General features: G+C 51.5%; 1 protein-coding gene across 2 annotated transcripts in view; it reads right to left on the bottom strand.

Moving 5' to 3' along the window:
• The window catches only part of DUSP16 (dual specificity phosphatase 16), a 60448-nt gene extending 43820 nt beyond the window's left edge, over positions 1 to 16628 (bottom strand). Inside the window, exons 1-2 of one of the 2 annotated variants that reach the window (XM_056117978.1) lie at positions 16155 to 16628; positions 15076 to 15167 (exon numbers count right to left, since the gene is read on the bottom strand). The gene's annotated coding sequence lies outside the window, so the exon portion shown is untranslated. The remainder of the gene's footprint in view (positions 1 to 15075; positions 15168 to 16154) is intronic. The other variant, XM_056117967.1, reaches the window with a different exon arrangement.
• Positions 16629 to 17025: the final 397 nt, after the last annotated feature.

Below are 17025 nucleotides of genomic sequence, written 5' to 3' on the forward strand. Positions count from 1 at the left end.
CAATGTCCACGAAGGAACAAACCAGAATGGTGGCAGAGGCAACGGCTACAAGGCTGCTCTGAACTCTGTGAAGGGTATGACCCCCGTGGCCTCGGATATGGCTCAGGGGTGAGCACCTGCCTCCCCAGGGTGAGGTCCTGGGTTCCATCCCTGGCAACACACACAATAAATATACTGAAAATGAAAGAGACAAAAATCCTGTCACAAACCCGGAGGACCTCGTACGGAGTGGGTTATGAGGAGACACCGTGTGGCCCCGGGGACGCAGAATTTGCAGAGACAGAGGGTGGACTGCCAACGAGCACAGCAGGAGAGATCTCTGGGTTTGCAAACGTCTCTGCAGGTACAGCTCAACCGCACTCTCTGAAGTGACCAGCGGGGCTGGGACTCCCTGGGACAGGACACTCTTCCCATCGGGTCCACCCGCCACCACCCACAACAGCGGAGACAAGAAGTTCAATTTTGTTACCCACTTTGACAACTGTTTTTTTTTTTGTTCTGGTTCATGTTCTTGTTGTTTTAGGTTTTGGGATGACGCCAGCGGTGCTCAGGGCTTACCCCTGGCTCTGCACTCAGGGAATCACTCCTGGCAGTGCTCGGGAGACCTTATGGGATGTCGGGGATCGAACCCAGGTCGGCCGCACGCAAGGCAAACGCCCTCCTCCCACTGTGCCATCGCTCTAACCTCTGCTTGTGCAATGTTCTTGGAAAGGACAGAAAACCGCAGCAGGTCTCATTTTCCCTGCCGTGCCCCTCCCAATGCCATGGCGGGCGTTTTCAACCAATGCCCTGTGCGGAGAGGCTGGTCCACAGATGTACAAGACGTGCCAGGAGTTGCCCCTGGACAATCTCTCTGCACCTGAGGCCCCGGCGGAAGCAGCCGGGAGCAGCCCATTTACACAGTGCTCTGAGCACCAGGCAAAGAGAAAGGGCAGGAATGGACGCCTCTGAGCAGAGCCAAGTCCTGGGCCCGGGACCGTGGACGCTGCTGGGCCGGCCCCAGCTGAACCCCTAGGACCAAGAATGCCAAGTCGTGGTGGTTTCTCATCATCACGAAGGGCTGAGAATTGGCTGGCTCCAAGGATTGGCTCCTCCAGGGCCCAGGTTGCGGGATCCTTCCTCGCTCTCTGTCCGCCGTCACCAAATACCTGTGCCCGCCGACGCCAAGGATGCCACTGGCTAAGAGAATGGAGCTTTTGTCCAGAACAGAGCACCAGTAGGCTCAGGATGAGTCAGGGCGCTTGTTGGAAGAAGGTGGGTTCTACAATAAAAGTCACTGATTTCCCAATAAATTTCAACTCAACACACACGCACAACTTTGGAGGAAGCGGCTCTTTACTGGTGAGTGACTGTCCCCCTTGGTGGCTGGAAATTCTCACCGCCCCCTCCCCCCCCCCACCTCCCAGCCCCTGAACCGGGTTAAACTTGCGGATGGGTCAATTCCGTTCCTGCAAAGAGGCTTGGCCACGTGAGCACTGAGAAGCCGCCCGCAGACCGCTCACTGCCCAGAAAAGCTGCCCGGGTAGGTCTCTCTAGGGCTCTGGTTGTGGCCGAGGCGAGCAGAACAGGGGCTTTCCACGGCGCGTGTTTTTATTGTCAGTTATAAAACCGAGGAGCTATAAAATCGCACTTCCTGGCTATTTACACCAGCAAGGCTCTGAGTCACTCATCATGGGAACAAACGCTTTCATTAGGCACTTTACAGGGTTTCTCACTACAAGGGAAAGTTCCTGAGAGCTGAATCTTCTGAGAGGAACAAACTGCGGCCCTACCTTAAGCTACTTAAATATGCGTACGGACATGAATCTTCTTCTGAAACATACACCCCAAACTGGAGGTGCCTTTTTGGCCCCTGAAATATCACAGTTAATGCTTCGCCTCAGGATATCTCGGTACTTTCCGATCATCAATAAAAGTCAGCGGATTGGGGCTGGAGCGATAGCACAGTGGGTAGGGCGTTTGCCTTGCACACGGCCAACCCGAGTTCGATTCCTGTCAGCACACAGGAACAAATGACACTTAGGTCACAGTTGAGAAACCAAGGCCTGGTTGTAAATCAGCTTTAAGGGCTGGAACCATGCACAGTGGCGAGGGCACTTTCCTTGCACGAGGCAGACCGGGATTCGATCACGGCATCCAATGAGTACCGCAGGAGTGATCCCTGAGCACAGAGCCAGCACCGGCCCCCAAACAAAAACAAACACAAATTAGATCTAGTTGGGGTTAACAGACAATGTTGGGTATGAAGGACGGTCTCTGGGTCAGCCGGGACCCTTGGGGCCTGCCTGTCTGCCCACCTGTGGTACACACAGACCCCAATCGACGTCTCTGCCCTGCGCCTTACCAGGAGCCCTACTGGTCTGGGCAGCCCCAGGGACGCAGGGAGGACGCACTGGCTCAGCTCAGCAGCCCCCAGAGAAGCGCAAGTCTACACTGGGTCGCTCCTGGGTGCGGGGCCGTCTCCTGCAACAACAGTTCAAGCAGGTAGTGCTCCAGAGACTGCTGGACAATGGCTTCTGGGAAAGACGGCTGTTAGGCGAGCACAGGGGGAAGAAATGCTTGCTCTGTCCCCTTCCTCCTTGCCTTGAAAAGGGATGCGATGATGGTGATGAAGCAGCCCTTCTGCGGCCCAGAGGCAGTGGGCGAAACACTAAAAAGGTAGCAAAGGCAAAGCCCAGAGAGTCCCTGGGGCCTTCAGGACAGAAGTGAGCAGGTGACCAGTCGAGAAGGCCAACTTCCTGCCACCTCCTCGGAGCTGCAGAAAAACAAATCTCTCCTGGCTGACCGCTCCAGTGGCAGTTCTCTGTCAACTGCACCTAGAAGTAGTCCTGACTTTTTAGAAAGACTTTAGGCTCAGAGCTCCGCCAGCCTCACCTCTCACTACAAACCTGCTTTCTGCTTACGTACGCGACATGCGACTCAGGTGACAGACTCCAGTCCTCAGGCACAGTCGACAGAGACCAATGACAGCTACCGCGCCTCAGTTACCTAAACGCTCTCCAGGCCCTGCTGATGCCCAGAGCACTGCCGGCTGCTGCGGGGAACCATTTCTCTCTTGTCACCTGAGAAAACGGCTGAGTACTCTTGACTTCCGGGCACAGATGTAGAGCCTGGAAGACCGCCAGGAGCAATCCCTGGGCACAGAGCCAGGACTGGCCCAAAAATAAAATCCAGAAGAAATGAGCTCTACAGGTAGTTGGGGTCTCCAGACACAGTTGGGAGTGAAGGGCAGGGCACATGTACCCATAACACGCACTCGGGGCTTTGCTCAATTAAAAAAAATAAGAGAGCAGGGCCAGAGCAGAAAGGCCTTTCCAGATTCTACCCAAGGCACCTCTATGATCCCCGAGCACTGAACCAGGAGTAAGCCCTGAGCACTGTCAGGCATAGCCCAAAAACAAGAGAGAGGAGAGTGAGAGAGAGGAGAGAGGAAAGAGAGGAGAGAGGAAAGAGAGGAGAGAGGAGAGAGGAGAGAGAGAGAGAGAGAGAGCACATGCAAATGCTCATTTGGTTAAGAACACAATAACCAATCGGGTGAACAGGATGGTCATGAGATGGCAGTATACCACTGACAGCCCAGGAAACACACGTTATACATTCCTGTGCTTTTAGACTTTTCCTAAGGTAGCAGATTTAAGGCAGGAACATTAACTTCACCTGTCCTCGTCTGCACTTCTATGTTCATAATGACACAGACTCTTGGTCTCATCTATTAAATCTCCAGAACTTCAGTCACCCAGTGACTCACTAAGAGTTTAGAGAAAATGAAGTCAACTGACTTTTTTTTTTGGGGGGGGGGCAGGGCCACACCCCCCAGGAGTTACTCCTGGCTCCGCACTCAGAAATCACTCCTGGTGGTACACGAGGGACCATATGGGCCACCGGAGATAGAACCCAGGTCAGCCACATGCAAAGCAAACGCCCTTACAAATGCGCTATACTATCACTCCAGCCCCGAGGAATCAAACATCTTAAATACTGTCAAGATGAGTTTTTCTGAAAGCAGAATGATTGCCAACGTAGAAATAAAAAGGCCCTGGATGCACCAGGCAGCCCATCTTTCGGGGTGCACTGGCTGGAAAGAGATGAGAAACCAATCGAGTTTAGTATAGCTGGCACCCGCTGGACAAAAAATCAGTACAGAATCCAGGGCAATGCCACGGCGTTTCATCAAACTGAAGCGCACGCTGCCAACGTCACTCCAAGTCAAGGCCTTGCCTAGATGGCTGGTTTTTAGCTTCGCATGAGCACAAATCTGCACACATGGCAGGGCTTACTGCTCGGTTTTTATTATCCCAGCAGCCACGCCAACTAATCATGGAAGGTCTTCTTGAAGGCGAATGCTTGGCAAACACAGACAAGTGCTGCTGGGTTACTCGGTATTAAGTGACTTTTCTGCATCTCTCAACTTCTCCAAGCCACCACCCGGCGGAGGGCCCAACGGTAACGCTGACGGAAACTGCTGCTGCTCTCGCGTGAACCCAGGCTGGGGCGCAACGCTACGCTCAGACTGATTCTATTCTTCGCTGCCAGTCGATCATTTGCATTTTCTCCAAGTCTGTTTGCGGTTTGGGGTAGAGCTCACAGGGCTGGGGCACAAGCCCTGTGGGCGGCCACCACATTCACAAAACACCCCAGGACAGGAGGCCACCCGCCACCACTCCCAGCCACCACCTGCCACCACTCCAAGCCAAAGAGAAGTGAACTCTTAACAAACGCCCTAATGAGGGACCGGATTGATAGATAGCACAGCGGGTACGGTGTTTGGTCCCTCAAGCACCGCCAGGAGTTATTCCTGAGTGCAGAGCCAGGAGTAACCCTTGTGCATCGCCGGGTGTGACCCAAAAAGCAAAAAAAAATTCCAATGCCCTAATGAAACAAAAACGATCGATTTTCTTAAAACCAGCTCTTGGGAGGGCTGGAGCCATAGCACAGCGGGTAGGGCATTTGCCTTGCATGCAGCTGACCCGGGTTTGACACCCCGCATCCCATATGGTCCCCTGAGCACTGCCAGGGTAACTCCTGAGTGTAGAGCCAGGAATGACCCCTGTGCACTGCCTGGTGTGACTCAAAAAGCAAAAAAAAAAAAAACCCAGCTCTTGGGAACTTGGTCATTTTGATGCCACGTTGACAGCCAGGCACCCTAAAAAACAGGCACCTGCCCCATATGTGAGTTGCCACCAGAACGACCACACACACCCTCTCGGAGGGTAACTCCCAGGTCTTCTGACTCAAGTCCCGGGAACAGCTTCTCACCATGGAGAAAGGGAGGCGAACACTTACTTCAGTGGGGGAAAGGGACAGACTTGAGTATCTCTGGCCAATGATCATATCTGAGCTTCTAGAAGAGCACAAATTCGAACTTATTAAGAAAACTTGGAACTCGACACCAAAAACTTGACCACTTCCCGGTTCTTAGGGTTTTTTGGATAAGACTAATGGTCATATGAATGAGTGCGGTTTCATGGGGACATTGTGTAATCAAAACGCATCCACATTTGAAAGATTTGCCTAACTCAGTAAACCACCCCCCCTCGCCTCCCCCCGACACACACACACACACACCATGTATAACGTTACAAAAGCACACACAGGTCAAAGATCCATTCAAAGTTCAAGATGGGACGATAGATTTTTATAACATTCCAGACAGAGCCTGAAATATTCATCGATATGGTCTGAAATCCAACACTGCAACCAAGAGTTGGTTGGGGTTGGAGAGCCAGCCGAGAGCAAACACAGAGGGAAGATGAATGCCTTGCATGCAGCCGATCCTGGTTCAATTCCCAACTCTACATCATGCTCCCAGCAGCACCGCATGAGGCCCTAGGGGTTCCCAAGCCTTAGTATCAGAGCAGGGCTGCATCCTTTGAACTCCAGGCCCACTGGGCTGAGAATCATGAGAATCACAGGAAGTTCCCCCACCCCTTTCCCACCCCTGAACCTTCTAAGCATCACTTGGGAAGTCACTGTCACTGTCCTCCCGTTGCTTTCATTGATTTGCTCGAGCGGGCCCAGTAACATCTCCCTTGTGAGACTTGTTGTTACTGTGTTTGGCATATCGAATACGTCACGAGGAACTTGCCAGGCTCTGCCGTGCGGGCGAGATACTCTCAGCAGCTTGCCGGGCTCTCCGAGCGGGGCGGAGGAATTGAAGATGCAGGAATCAAACTTGGGTCAGCCAGGTCGGCCATGTGAAAGGCAAACGCCCTACCCACTGTGCTATCGCTCCAGCCCCACTTGGGAAGTAAAAAAAAAAAAAAAATTAAAACTCACTTGGTTCTGATGGAATGAATACTCCCTAACACACACAATTATAAAAATAGGCCACAACATTTTCAATTGTCTCTGTGTTAACAGGTTTTCTTCAGACTCAAACAGAGGATCAGACCCTAATAGGCAGAATACACACTGTAGCACTGTCCTCCCGTTGTTCATGGATTTGCTCGAGAGGGCCCAGTAACAACTCCATTGTGAGACTTGTTGTTACTGTGTTTGGCATATCAAATACGTCACAGGTGGCTTGCCAGGCTTTGCCGTGCGGGCGAGATACTCTCGGTAGTTTGCCGGGCTGTCCGAGAGGGGCAGAGGAATCGAACCTGGGCCGACCAGGTCAGCCACATGCAAGGCAAACGCCCTACCCACTGTGCTATCGCTCCACACACTATTATCGCAAAAACCCAGCCAGGTTAATGGCTAGCTTCTGTTTCTCACTACCCATTTCTGCTTTGGAATCCAGTAGTCATTAAAGCACATTACTCATATCAATCTCTGTAGATGAATTGGAAATTGAAGGATTTCACAGCTTTAGTGTCTATTTTACTTTGACATTTCGACACGTAGACAAAAGACCTTAGGAGTCCTCGATTTTTAAGAGCGTGGAGATGTCCTACTGCTGGAATGTTCAAAAACTGCTGATTAAAGGGCCAGAGAGATAATACAGGGCTTAAGGAGCTTGCCTTGAACACGACCGACCGGGTTCAATTCCTGGGATCCCATATGACCTCCTAAGCTCCACCAGGAGTGATTCCAGAGTGCAGAGCCAGGAGTTAAGTCCTGAACACCGCCAGGGATGGCCCCAAAACCAATAAAAAATAATAATTACATAAGGAAATAAAAACTCCTCTCGCCAGAAAAAGCAGTTTCCAGTGTGCGCTCAGAAGAGGAAGAGCATCTGCAAACAGGTCGGGGGACCTGGGCTCCAGCTCAAGTCACTTCTTACTCGCTCTGGGGTCTGGGACAGTTCATCTAAGAGCTCAGTTTTCTCATCTGTAAAATGGGTAACTCAAGTCGTCTTCTGAGGATAAGACAAAATATGTCCAGTTATAAATTACTAGGATATTATCATTCCAACGTCTCGAAGCTGAAAGAGTCATAGGCACTTCTGACTGTATTCTCCAAACATGGAACTTGAAAAAAAACACAAGGTGGAGACTCTTCCTTCTTTTCTTTGTCATCAGGTTGCATTTAGGCACCCTGAGTTACAAAACTGTAAGAGAGCTTCAGACATATGGTGTTTCAATACCATACCTGTGCCAAAGCCTCCGTGTCTCTCCACAAAGGGAGATTTGTGAATAGCCAGTTAGCTCAAAGGTCCAACCACTTCATCTCACTGTATTAAATTCCCAGTCCGAGAGTTAATACTGGCAATGCATAATTAAACTAATTATTGTACTTCGTTTCCAAGTACACACAGAACTTATAGTAAATATCAATGTACCCATCATCTAACGTCAACAAATACTAAAAGCTTATAAGTACTATTTTAATTTTCACTTCTGTGTGTTGGTGCTAGATATCCTGAAGGTTTTCTTCTTTAAAATAGTGGGCCTTGGGGCTGGAGCGATAGCACAGCAGGGAAGGGCGTTTGCCTTACATGCGGTCAACCCGGGTTTGATTCCCAGCATCCCACATGGTCCCCCGAGCACAGCCAGGAGTAATTCCTGAGTGCAGAGCCAGGACTAACCCCTGAGCATTGCCGGGTGTGACCTAAAAAGCAAAAAATTTTTAAAATAAAATAAAAAATAAAGACTCCATTTCCTCCCAATTCCACATTTAAAAAAAAATAGTGGGCCTTTATTTTGCTTATAAATACTTTCACATAGGGAGCAGAGAGATAGTACAATGGGTAGGGCGCTTCCCTGACCCGGATTTGATCTCGGCTCCCCAGATCGTCTCCTGAGTGCAGAGTCGGGCTGAGTCGGGCTGGTGTGGCCCAAAAGGCAATACGTATAAACAAAAAATACATACTTCCACATAGATCTTTTAACAGATGAGTCTTAAAAATATAGCACTGGAGCACAGTCCTCCCATTGTTCATCGATTTGCTCGAGTGGGCACCAGTAACGTCTCTATTGTGAGACTTATTACTGTTTTTGGCATATCAAATACGGCTCTGCCGTGCGGGCGCGATACTCTCGGTAGCTTGATACTCTCATAGGTTGCCGGGCTCTCCATGATAAATACAAAGTTTCATGATTATAATTCTTAAATGTCGCTGAATACAATCCCACATCCTGAATTCCAAAGGGTTACCCCTCAAAAAACTGTCTGCCTGTAGTTTGTCCTGTATCATCAAAGGGGAATAATATTTTCGAGTGAACATCGGGTTTGTCTCTAAAGGAAGAAATAACACCACCCTTCCCTTTTTGGGGAGGCAGGGGGACCCCCCAAAAGCACTCAAGAGACCTGGGGGGGGGTCCCTCCTGCAACTCTTGGTCAGCCAGGTCAGTGAGGGCCCTTGCAGTTCTGACAACCACCCAGGTGACAAAGCAACACCTGGGGGACGGTGTACACTGTCGGGGGGAACGAGGGTCGACCACATGTAAGGCCTGGGCCTCTATCCCTACACCGTCTCCAGCCCGTCGACGCCATGCTCCACATGCCATGAACAGTTCAGGACGCAAAGCCAAGAAAGATCTTCCTGGGAAATGTTTCTTCCCCACAAAGCAACCAACAAAAATGAAAGAAACCCAGTAAATACATTAAAAGCAGCAACAACAGGGGTTGGAAAGAGAGAACCAGAGGTGAATCGCTTGCCTGGCATACGACCAACCCCTGGTAGTATCCCCAGCACCATTGGGTGTGATCCCTGAGCACAGAGCCAGGAGTAAGCCCTGAGCAACACCAGCTGTGCCTCACAGCCCACGCCCCCAAAATACCAGCAACAACAAAGGAGACAGTGCAGAGGTCAAGAACCCCATAAACTGTCGGTAGGATATAAATTAAGACAACCCCTTCTGTGCTTCCTTGAGAAGCTGAGGAGAGTTTTAGCTGCCTTCTGACCCAACACCCCACCCTGGGGAATCTCTCCCATCTGTCAAAGGTTGGAAATTAACACCAAAGTTGGACTCTTCCCATGTTCATTGCAGTGTTGCAGTAACAGCAACCCAAGTACCTATGGATACTGATCACTGGATACAGGTTTATACAATGGAGTACCATTCAGCTATTTTCCTTAAAGATTTAAAAAAGTAATTGTGTTATTCCTAACAAAATGGAAGGCACTCGAGGGAATTCTGAGAAGAAAAAGACAAGTAGTGATGATTTCCCCTGGGTGTGCGTAATATATGGATATAAATTAGTAATATATGAAGATAAATTAGTAAATAACAGATACATAAATACATAAATAATGAATACATCAGAGGGCGTTGACCAGGCTCGGGCAGGGGAGGAGAGAAGCCCTACCCAGCTGCCATTTTGAAGGAACGAGGTCAGGTCAGCTCTGGGGTGGCAGCGAGGTGACATCAGGGTCCAGGCCTAGTCAGGGGCGCCCACAGCCTCCGGCTCTCAACTCATAGCTCAAAACAGGGTGCTACGGGCAGGAGAGATAATCAACCCCTACCCCCACCCCCCATTCCATAACAAGTAACCGTTGTGTGGCTTAACTCCATTTATTCAGCAACTACTTATCAAAAGCGGCAAGAAACACACACTGCTCTCTCCTGCGTCTGCCCCCATTGACTCAGAAGGAGAAAACAGATCATTCCTATTCATGACCTTGCAGTAGTCCTTTGCAATTTATAGATTCTTGCTTCCGCACAAGGCAGCTGGCCCGGTCCCGAGAACAAGCCCACCAAGCCCGAGCTCCACAGGCCTTCCCAGGAGCTAGGGGTCCCCTCAGGCACTAGGGAAGGGGACACACAGTACCCAGGAGCAAACTCAAGAGCCTCGCCCTTGAGCGACGTCCCCAATCCCAAAGCAATTTACCTTCTCAGAGGCTCACCTCAAGTGGTTCAAATATTCTGGGAGATGAACACCAATTAGGCGCACACAGGGAGATAGTCAAGGGCTGAGGGTCCTGGGGAGGGCGCTTGCCTTGCACACAGCCGACCCGGTTTCATCCCATCTGCCCCATTTGGACCCCTGAGTCCACCGGGAACTGAGAGCAGGACCAGGAGTAAGTCCTGAGCACTGCTAAGGGTGGCCCAAAAACAAACAAAAATTCAAGAGCTTTGGTTCTACAGATGTACACATTTCATCAAAATCACTGGGGAAATTCCCTGCCTCTAGTTCAGCAAACGTCTTTTTTGTAGGGTAAAAAAATATACAACGGGGGCTGGGGCAATAGCACAGCAGGTCGGGCGTTTGCCTTGTACGCAGCCAACATGGCCGACACAGGTTCGATTCCCAGCATCCCATGCGGTCCCCCGAGCACCGCCAGGAGCGATTCCTGAGTGCATGAGCCAGGAGTAACCCCTGAGCATCGCCGGGTGTGACCCAAAAAGCAAAAAAAGGAAAAAAATGTACAACGAACTGAGGCCAGAGCAGTAAGACAGCAGGTAGGACGCTTGCCTTGTGCATGGCCAATCCAATCCGAGTTTTTGGCACAGAAACCAAAACTAAAAGAACAAAAACAACTACACAAAGAAGGGAGAAACGAAGGAATCTATTTCCTGTTTTGGTTGTTTCTGCTTTGGGGCCACACCTGGCGAAGCTCAGGGGTTACTCCTGGCTCTGTCCTCGGGAATTACTCCTGAGTGGTACTCAGGGGATCATCTGCGAGGCCAGGGTCAGAACCTATTTCTTAAAGAAAGCTTGAGACAGGACGGGAGAGCCAGCTCAGGGTAGATTTAGCTCAAGTTTGGTGTGCCGAGCGCTGAGCCCCGGGCATTGCTGGGGGAAAATCCTCAGCACAGAGCCAGGTGCACCCCTGCTCGGGTCACTGGGGGTGGTCCCCAAAAAAACAGAAAGAAAAAGAAAGCCTGAGAAGCATTTTATAAACAAGTTCAAGAACGTGAGCTAGCCACTAGGAAAATTCTCCTTCCCACTGCAAAGGTCGTCGCAGCACCTGGCAGTCTACAACCAAGACCAGAGCCCCCCACTTCACAACTGACTTGCTGCTTCCGGTTCCTACAACCTAGGTGCACGCGTGCCAAACACCCAAGTCTGGGACAGTCGGTTCAGCAGGATTCCTCACCTTCACTGCTTTAGAGAGACCCAAGAGAGCCAAAGGAGCGCAGACCATCTACGCCCACCCTTACCTCACTTCCGGTCCCCGGTGAATGCCCCGATACCCTAGCTCTCCAACGGGTCAGGATGGATACAAAGCATGCATCTTTCGTTTCCGACGCTCTACCAAAGGCACCCGCAAAACAGTGTCCTTGGAACAGAGCTCCACTTTGTAGCGCCACGGTGACACAGTTCCTGAAGGAGGATTAACCTAAGGACACAGCACATCCTGACCCTGGGGACAGCCTGAGCAACGCTCAAAACCTCATTACCAAAAGGCTTCTTGGCAAACACCAAGAGAACCGCAAACTCCTAATGAGTGAAAAGTTCAAAGCCTGCATGTCTCATCCTCAAGAACATCCTTTTAAAAAACAAGAACTGGTTAATGATGAAATCAATTCCTCTGTGCATTTCCCTTCAAACTGATGTGGACTGCAAATAAGTATGAGACCGCTCTATCATTAGCAATATTCATCAGTTCTGCCCAAAAGAAAAAAAAAAGAGGGGCTCTCTCTCATCCCCTTGGCCCCAGACATCTTTCTCCTGGTCAGATGCTCGGTTATTTCTTGCAGTGTAGGCTTGTCTGTCTTCTCCCTTTGGAATGAAAGTTCTGTAGGGCCAAAACCCCGATCTTTTCTCTTTTAGGCGCCACCCATTCTAAGAACAACAGAACATAAGAGAGGCTTGAGGGCTGGAGCGATAGCACAGCGGGTTTGCCTTCCACGTGGCCGACCAGGGTTCGATTCCCAGCATCCCACGTGGTCCCCCAAGCAATGCCAGGAGTAATTCCTTAGTACAAAGCCAGGAGTAACCCCTGAGCATCGCCAGGTGTGACCCAAAAAACAAAAACAAAAAAGAGGATCAAGTAAATCTGCTGAATGAAGAGTTGGAAGAGCCACCCCTTTGGGCTCCATTTCCTTTCCTCCACCATTCTTTCACATTCTTTTCTTCCCTGGGAAGGCTGAAACCCTGAAGGCCCACGGTTTGGCACTCTCAGGAATAAGTCTGACGGTGGCCTGGCTATGCACGTAAACATGCCCACCCCCTCCTTATATTCTGATCATCTATCTCTCCTTACAAAGGGCCAGACCCAGGTGCCAGCTCTCCATATCCACCGCCGCCTACGCAACGCCTCCAATCACTGTTCTGCTTGACTGATTCCTACCTATCTTAAATCCAGAAATCAATGCAGTCCACAACTTAAACTTGGCATAATTTACCCCTCTCTTTCCAATAACCCAATTGAGGTTGCATTGGGCTTTCCCTTAAATGCACCTTTGGCAACTTCAAGTTTTATACTCTCCTGTGATTTCGGCATATGCTTTACTTTATCCACGCCGGTTGCCCCAACATGAAGTCTTTTGTGCAATAAAAAAAAATCTTGTGACCGTTCAGTGAGATCTATAATGAGAGATCTTGCCTACAAATGGACGAGAGGACTCACTACCCTCTTCCCTCTGCCGAGGTATTTGTAGGGTATTTCTTCTTTTCACCCCCTTCTTCCTTTCGTGCCAAGATGTATCTCATTTCCTTCTGATCAGACCTCTGACAAGCTTTCATTCTTTCTTTGTACCTGTCCTTGGTAATCGGCCTTATAGCCTTCTTTGGGAGCCACTCCTGTTTCCTCCATTTATTTAATTAAATTTTGAACTCCCTTTCTCAGTTTGCACATGAAAAAGGTCTCCTCTTTCAAACCTAATTCCAACCTAAAACTGCTTCTTTAAATCCAGCCAATTTCTACGAACTTCATTTCTTCACCAGAGCCAGGCCCCAATCCTCTGGGCCAATAGAACATTTAAAAAAACCAAAACAAAACAAAAAGCATGCACATTCAAGACCATCATATAAACATTTACATTTGGCTTTGGAATTTATCATATGACTTTGGGCAAGATGGACCCTTTGGGTTGGTATTTTGGGGGGCTGGGGGGGCAGGGTTTGAACTCAGGACATCATCCAACGGAAGCACAAACGTCTCATACCACTGAACTATATCCTGGGCCAAGATTTACTTTCCAAATTGTTTCTGCTTAGGTCAACGGCAATAACATTTTCTTTAATGACGGCAGATATGTCTCTCATTCGGTGAACTTTTTTTAAAGTCAATCAAGCATGAACAGTGGTTTTCCTTACAAGCCTTTTTAAGCTGCATCTCAGCTTTTCCTATGCTTGAGATCTGTCCTGAAATCTGGGTTGTTTTCCCCTGATTTATATTTCCCCATCTTCTAGAGCTTCTGACTCGACCTGTTTACCCTCTTTCATTGACTTTTTCCATTCAAAAAAAAAACTTTTTCTGGAGTACACAGAGCATTTTTTTTGTAAAAAAAAAAAAAAAGGTTAAAAGTCCAAACAACACAGAACAGAAAACCCTGCCATTTTTTCTTTTTTTAAAAAAAAGATACTTGAATCCTGAAGGAACACTTGCATTTCTGGGGCAAATGACACCGGTCATTCTAAGGAATCAAACTTTAAGTCAACTACTCGGGTTGAAATAGAACACTTCAACACTGGACAGCCACGTAAATCAACTTCATACTCCCAAAAGCCAAAAGTTCTTATCGGATTCAATTCCCAAGACAAGCATGTACAAAAAATAGCACCCAAAGTAATTTGTGGGTCAACGTGAGTCTTCCCCTGCGCCCAGATCAGAGGGCCCTTCACCCCAACCCATCCTCAGTGCTACAAGCCTGAAAACCGTCAGACGACTAAAGCGCAGAGGCAACGGATCTTGTCCTCGCCTCCGTTCTCAGCTGCCATGATGTTTCTGGCCAGTGACCCCTTATCCTCATTCTCACACGACTATTTTTACTTTCTAGTCACTCAAGTATTTCATCTGTGATGGCAGGTTTCAAGAGTCCAAGCCGCATTTTATTTTCTCACACGCTATTTAAGACAGGATCAGCAGAATTAAGTGTCAGCTCTTTTATTTTTTTCCTCCCAGGTGACAGGCCAAAATTCGCCTACCTCGAAATCAACATTCAGACTGTGCTATTTAGCCCACATTTTTACAGATGTCAAATGTTAACTAAGGGGCAGGAAGGGGGGCGAAGTTAATGACAACCTTCTTCCCCCAGTCCTAAGTTCCACCTCTTTATTTAAAACCAACAAAAATTAGACATGTTCACCACAGTGTGTCTAAAAATCCCAAGATGGAATATTAAAATCTCCTTTTTCCACTGCCTTTGGGGTGCTCCTCCCCCCCAAAACAAAATACACAACCCCTCAACCCACAAGGAGGATGGTGCTCACCACTGCCAGGCTTCTCAAGGAAAAACCCATCACTTAAAAATAAAAAAAAAAAAACGTTGGGAGTTCTTGGAAAAAAAAATTCCTTAAAAAAGAAAAATTCTGTTTTCTAATGTAATTTGTAAATAGCATAAAACCTTTAAGGAACCAGCTGTCACCTGTGAGCGGTGTTCCCCATCCGCCCCCCCCAAAGCATTTCTCTAACCACCTAAGCTCCCCGAAAGAGTCATCAGGTTTATACTAGATGGAGAAGGGTGTGTGTGTGTGGGGGGGGGGGGGGGGTGGAGACTAAAAAGGAAAGAAATGAAAAAGGGAAAGAAAGGAGGAAAAGAGAAAGGAAGAAGGAGGAGAAACCGGGAAAGCCAAGAGACGTACCTGATCATTTTCTAAACAGGTCTGATAGGTTCCCTTGTAAGAGCAGAGTATTTACTTATAAACTTTGAAAGCTCAAGTGGCAAGCCGGAGCCCTGGGTAAATAAAAAAATATTTAAAAAAAAAAAAAAAAAAACTTCGCAAGGGTTTAAAAAAAAAAACCTGCACCTTCAGTCACTTCCCCTTGCTTGCAGGGGAGCCGCGGCGGCAAATGCGATTATGCAACAGGTTTTTCCTAGCGCCCGCAGCCCGGAGCCCGGAGCTCGGAGCCCGGCGGGAGCCGCTCGCGCGCACCCGGGGCCGGGCCTGGGCCCCCGCGGCCCGGGGACTCCGCGGGCTCCATTCATTGCGGCCCGGGCGGCGTCTCCGGCGCGGGCAGGCGGCCGGGCCGGGTCGGGCCGGGCCGGGCGCGGGGCTAGGGAGGTTTGGGGGTCCAGGACTTTCTCGGAAAAGAACGCCAACCCAGCCTCTCTCCACGCCGGGCTCGGGGAGCCGAGCACGAAAACGTGTGCGCGCCCGCGTGTGTGTCTCTGTGTGCGCGTGTGCGCGTGTGTCCTGTCCCACACCCCCCCCCCACCCCGGGGCTCCTGCCCGGGACCCGCGACGGGACCCCGAAAGCCGTAGCGGGGAGGGGAAGGGGGCTGCCTCGAGCTTTCCTCCACTTTTTTTCCCGGAGAGGGAAAGTGACCCCCACGACCACCCCCCCCCGATGCCCCGGGACCACCCCGCACCCCGCTACGCCGCAGCCCCCACCGCCCCCCCCCACGCCCCGCGCGCCCGGGTAGGAAAACCGAAGCGAGGTTTGGGGGTTGCATTATGTTATTTTTTGGGGGGATCGATTTTGGCTTTCGGAAAGTCGCCCCGTGGCCGCCCAGGTGGCCCCGCTGCCGCCCCCCCTCCCCTACCCAAGGCGACCCCCAGGCCGGGCCAGCGGCGCGCCTGCGAGTGAGCAGCTCGGCCCCGCACCCCCCGCCGGGCCCCGCGCCCCGCGCCGCCCCGCTCGGACCGTCCACCCCGCGGCCGCCGCCCCCGCGCCCTCACCCCCACCCCCCTCCCCGGCCACCCCCGCCGCGGCCACTTACTCTGGGGGTGCGGCGGCGCGTCCCCCCGCGTCCGTCCCGTCGCTCCGGCGTCCGCGCGTCCTGGGCCGGGGCCGCGCGCGGGCTCCCCGAGCGTCTCCGGGCCGCGGGCCGCCGGCGGGGGGCGGGAGCGCGGGGCGCCGTTTGCAACTTTCTGCGCCTTCTCTCCCACCCCCACCCCCCCAGCCCCGAGCGCCGGGCCGCAAACAACGTGGAAAACGGGGGTGAAGGGGTGGGTGGGGGAGAGGAGGGGTCGCTGACGGGAGAGCACCCCCCCCAGGAGCTGGCGTGGGGGTGGTGGGAGAGGGGTGAAGAGGGGTGGGGGGAAGTCTCGGGCGAGGTGCCACTGAGCGTTGGAAAAAGTAAAAACTAAAGACTTAAATAAAAATTAAAAAACCCCAAATCAAAGCCGCTCCGAGCCCCCCCCAACTCCCCAGGCGGGGAGCCGCGGAAAGCGGGGGAGAGGCGGGTGGGGGGCGGGTGGGGGTGGGGGGAGAGCCGGAGTCGCTGGTTCAGGAAACTTCAAGCGCCCGATGAGGTCATCGGTTTAAAAATAAAGAGATGGCGTCACTTGAAACCAATCCCAGTGAATGAACTCAGCGCAGCCCCGGGGAAAGGAGGAGACAGGCGAGGGCAGGGCGCGGGCCGCGGGGCGGGGCCCCCGCGCGGGGAGGGGGCGCGGCCCGGCCCCCCGGAGCCCCGCGACGACGCCCCGGCAGGTCGGGCGGGGGCGGCGCGCGGGGAGGAGCCGGCCCTGCGCGGGCGCGCCCCGCCAGGTAGGGGTTGGGGGTGGGGGGTCGCCTCCCAGTTCTGCCGGGGGCCCGGGGGCCTCCGGAACGGGGGCGGTGGGGGCGGGGGGACTCTTCGCAGCCGC

This window comes from Sorex fumeus, unplaced genomic scaffold, assembly GCF_029834395.1.
Source record: "Sorex fumeus unplaced genomic scaffold, SorFum_2.1 ptg000003l, whole genome shotgun sequence".
In the NCBI taxonomy this organism is placed as follows: domain Eukaryota; kingdom Metazoa; phylum Chordata; class Mammalia; order Eulipotyphla; family Soricidae; genus Sorex; species Sorex fumeus.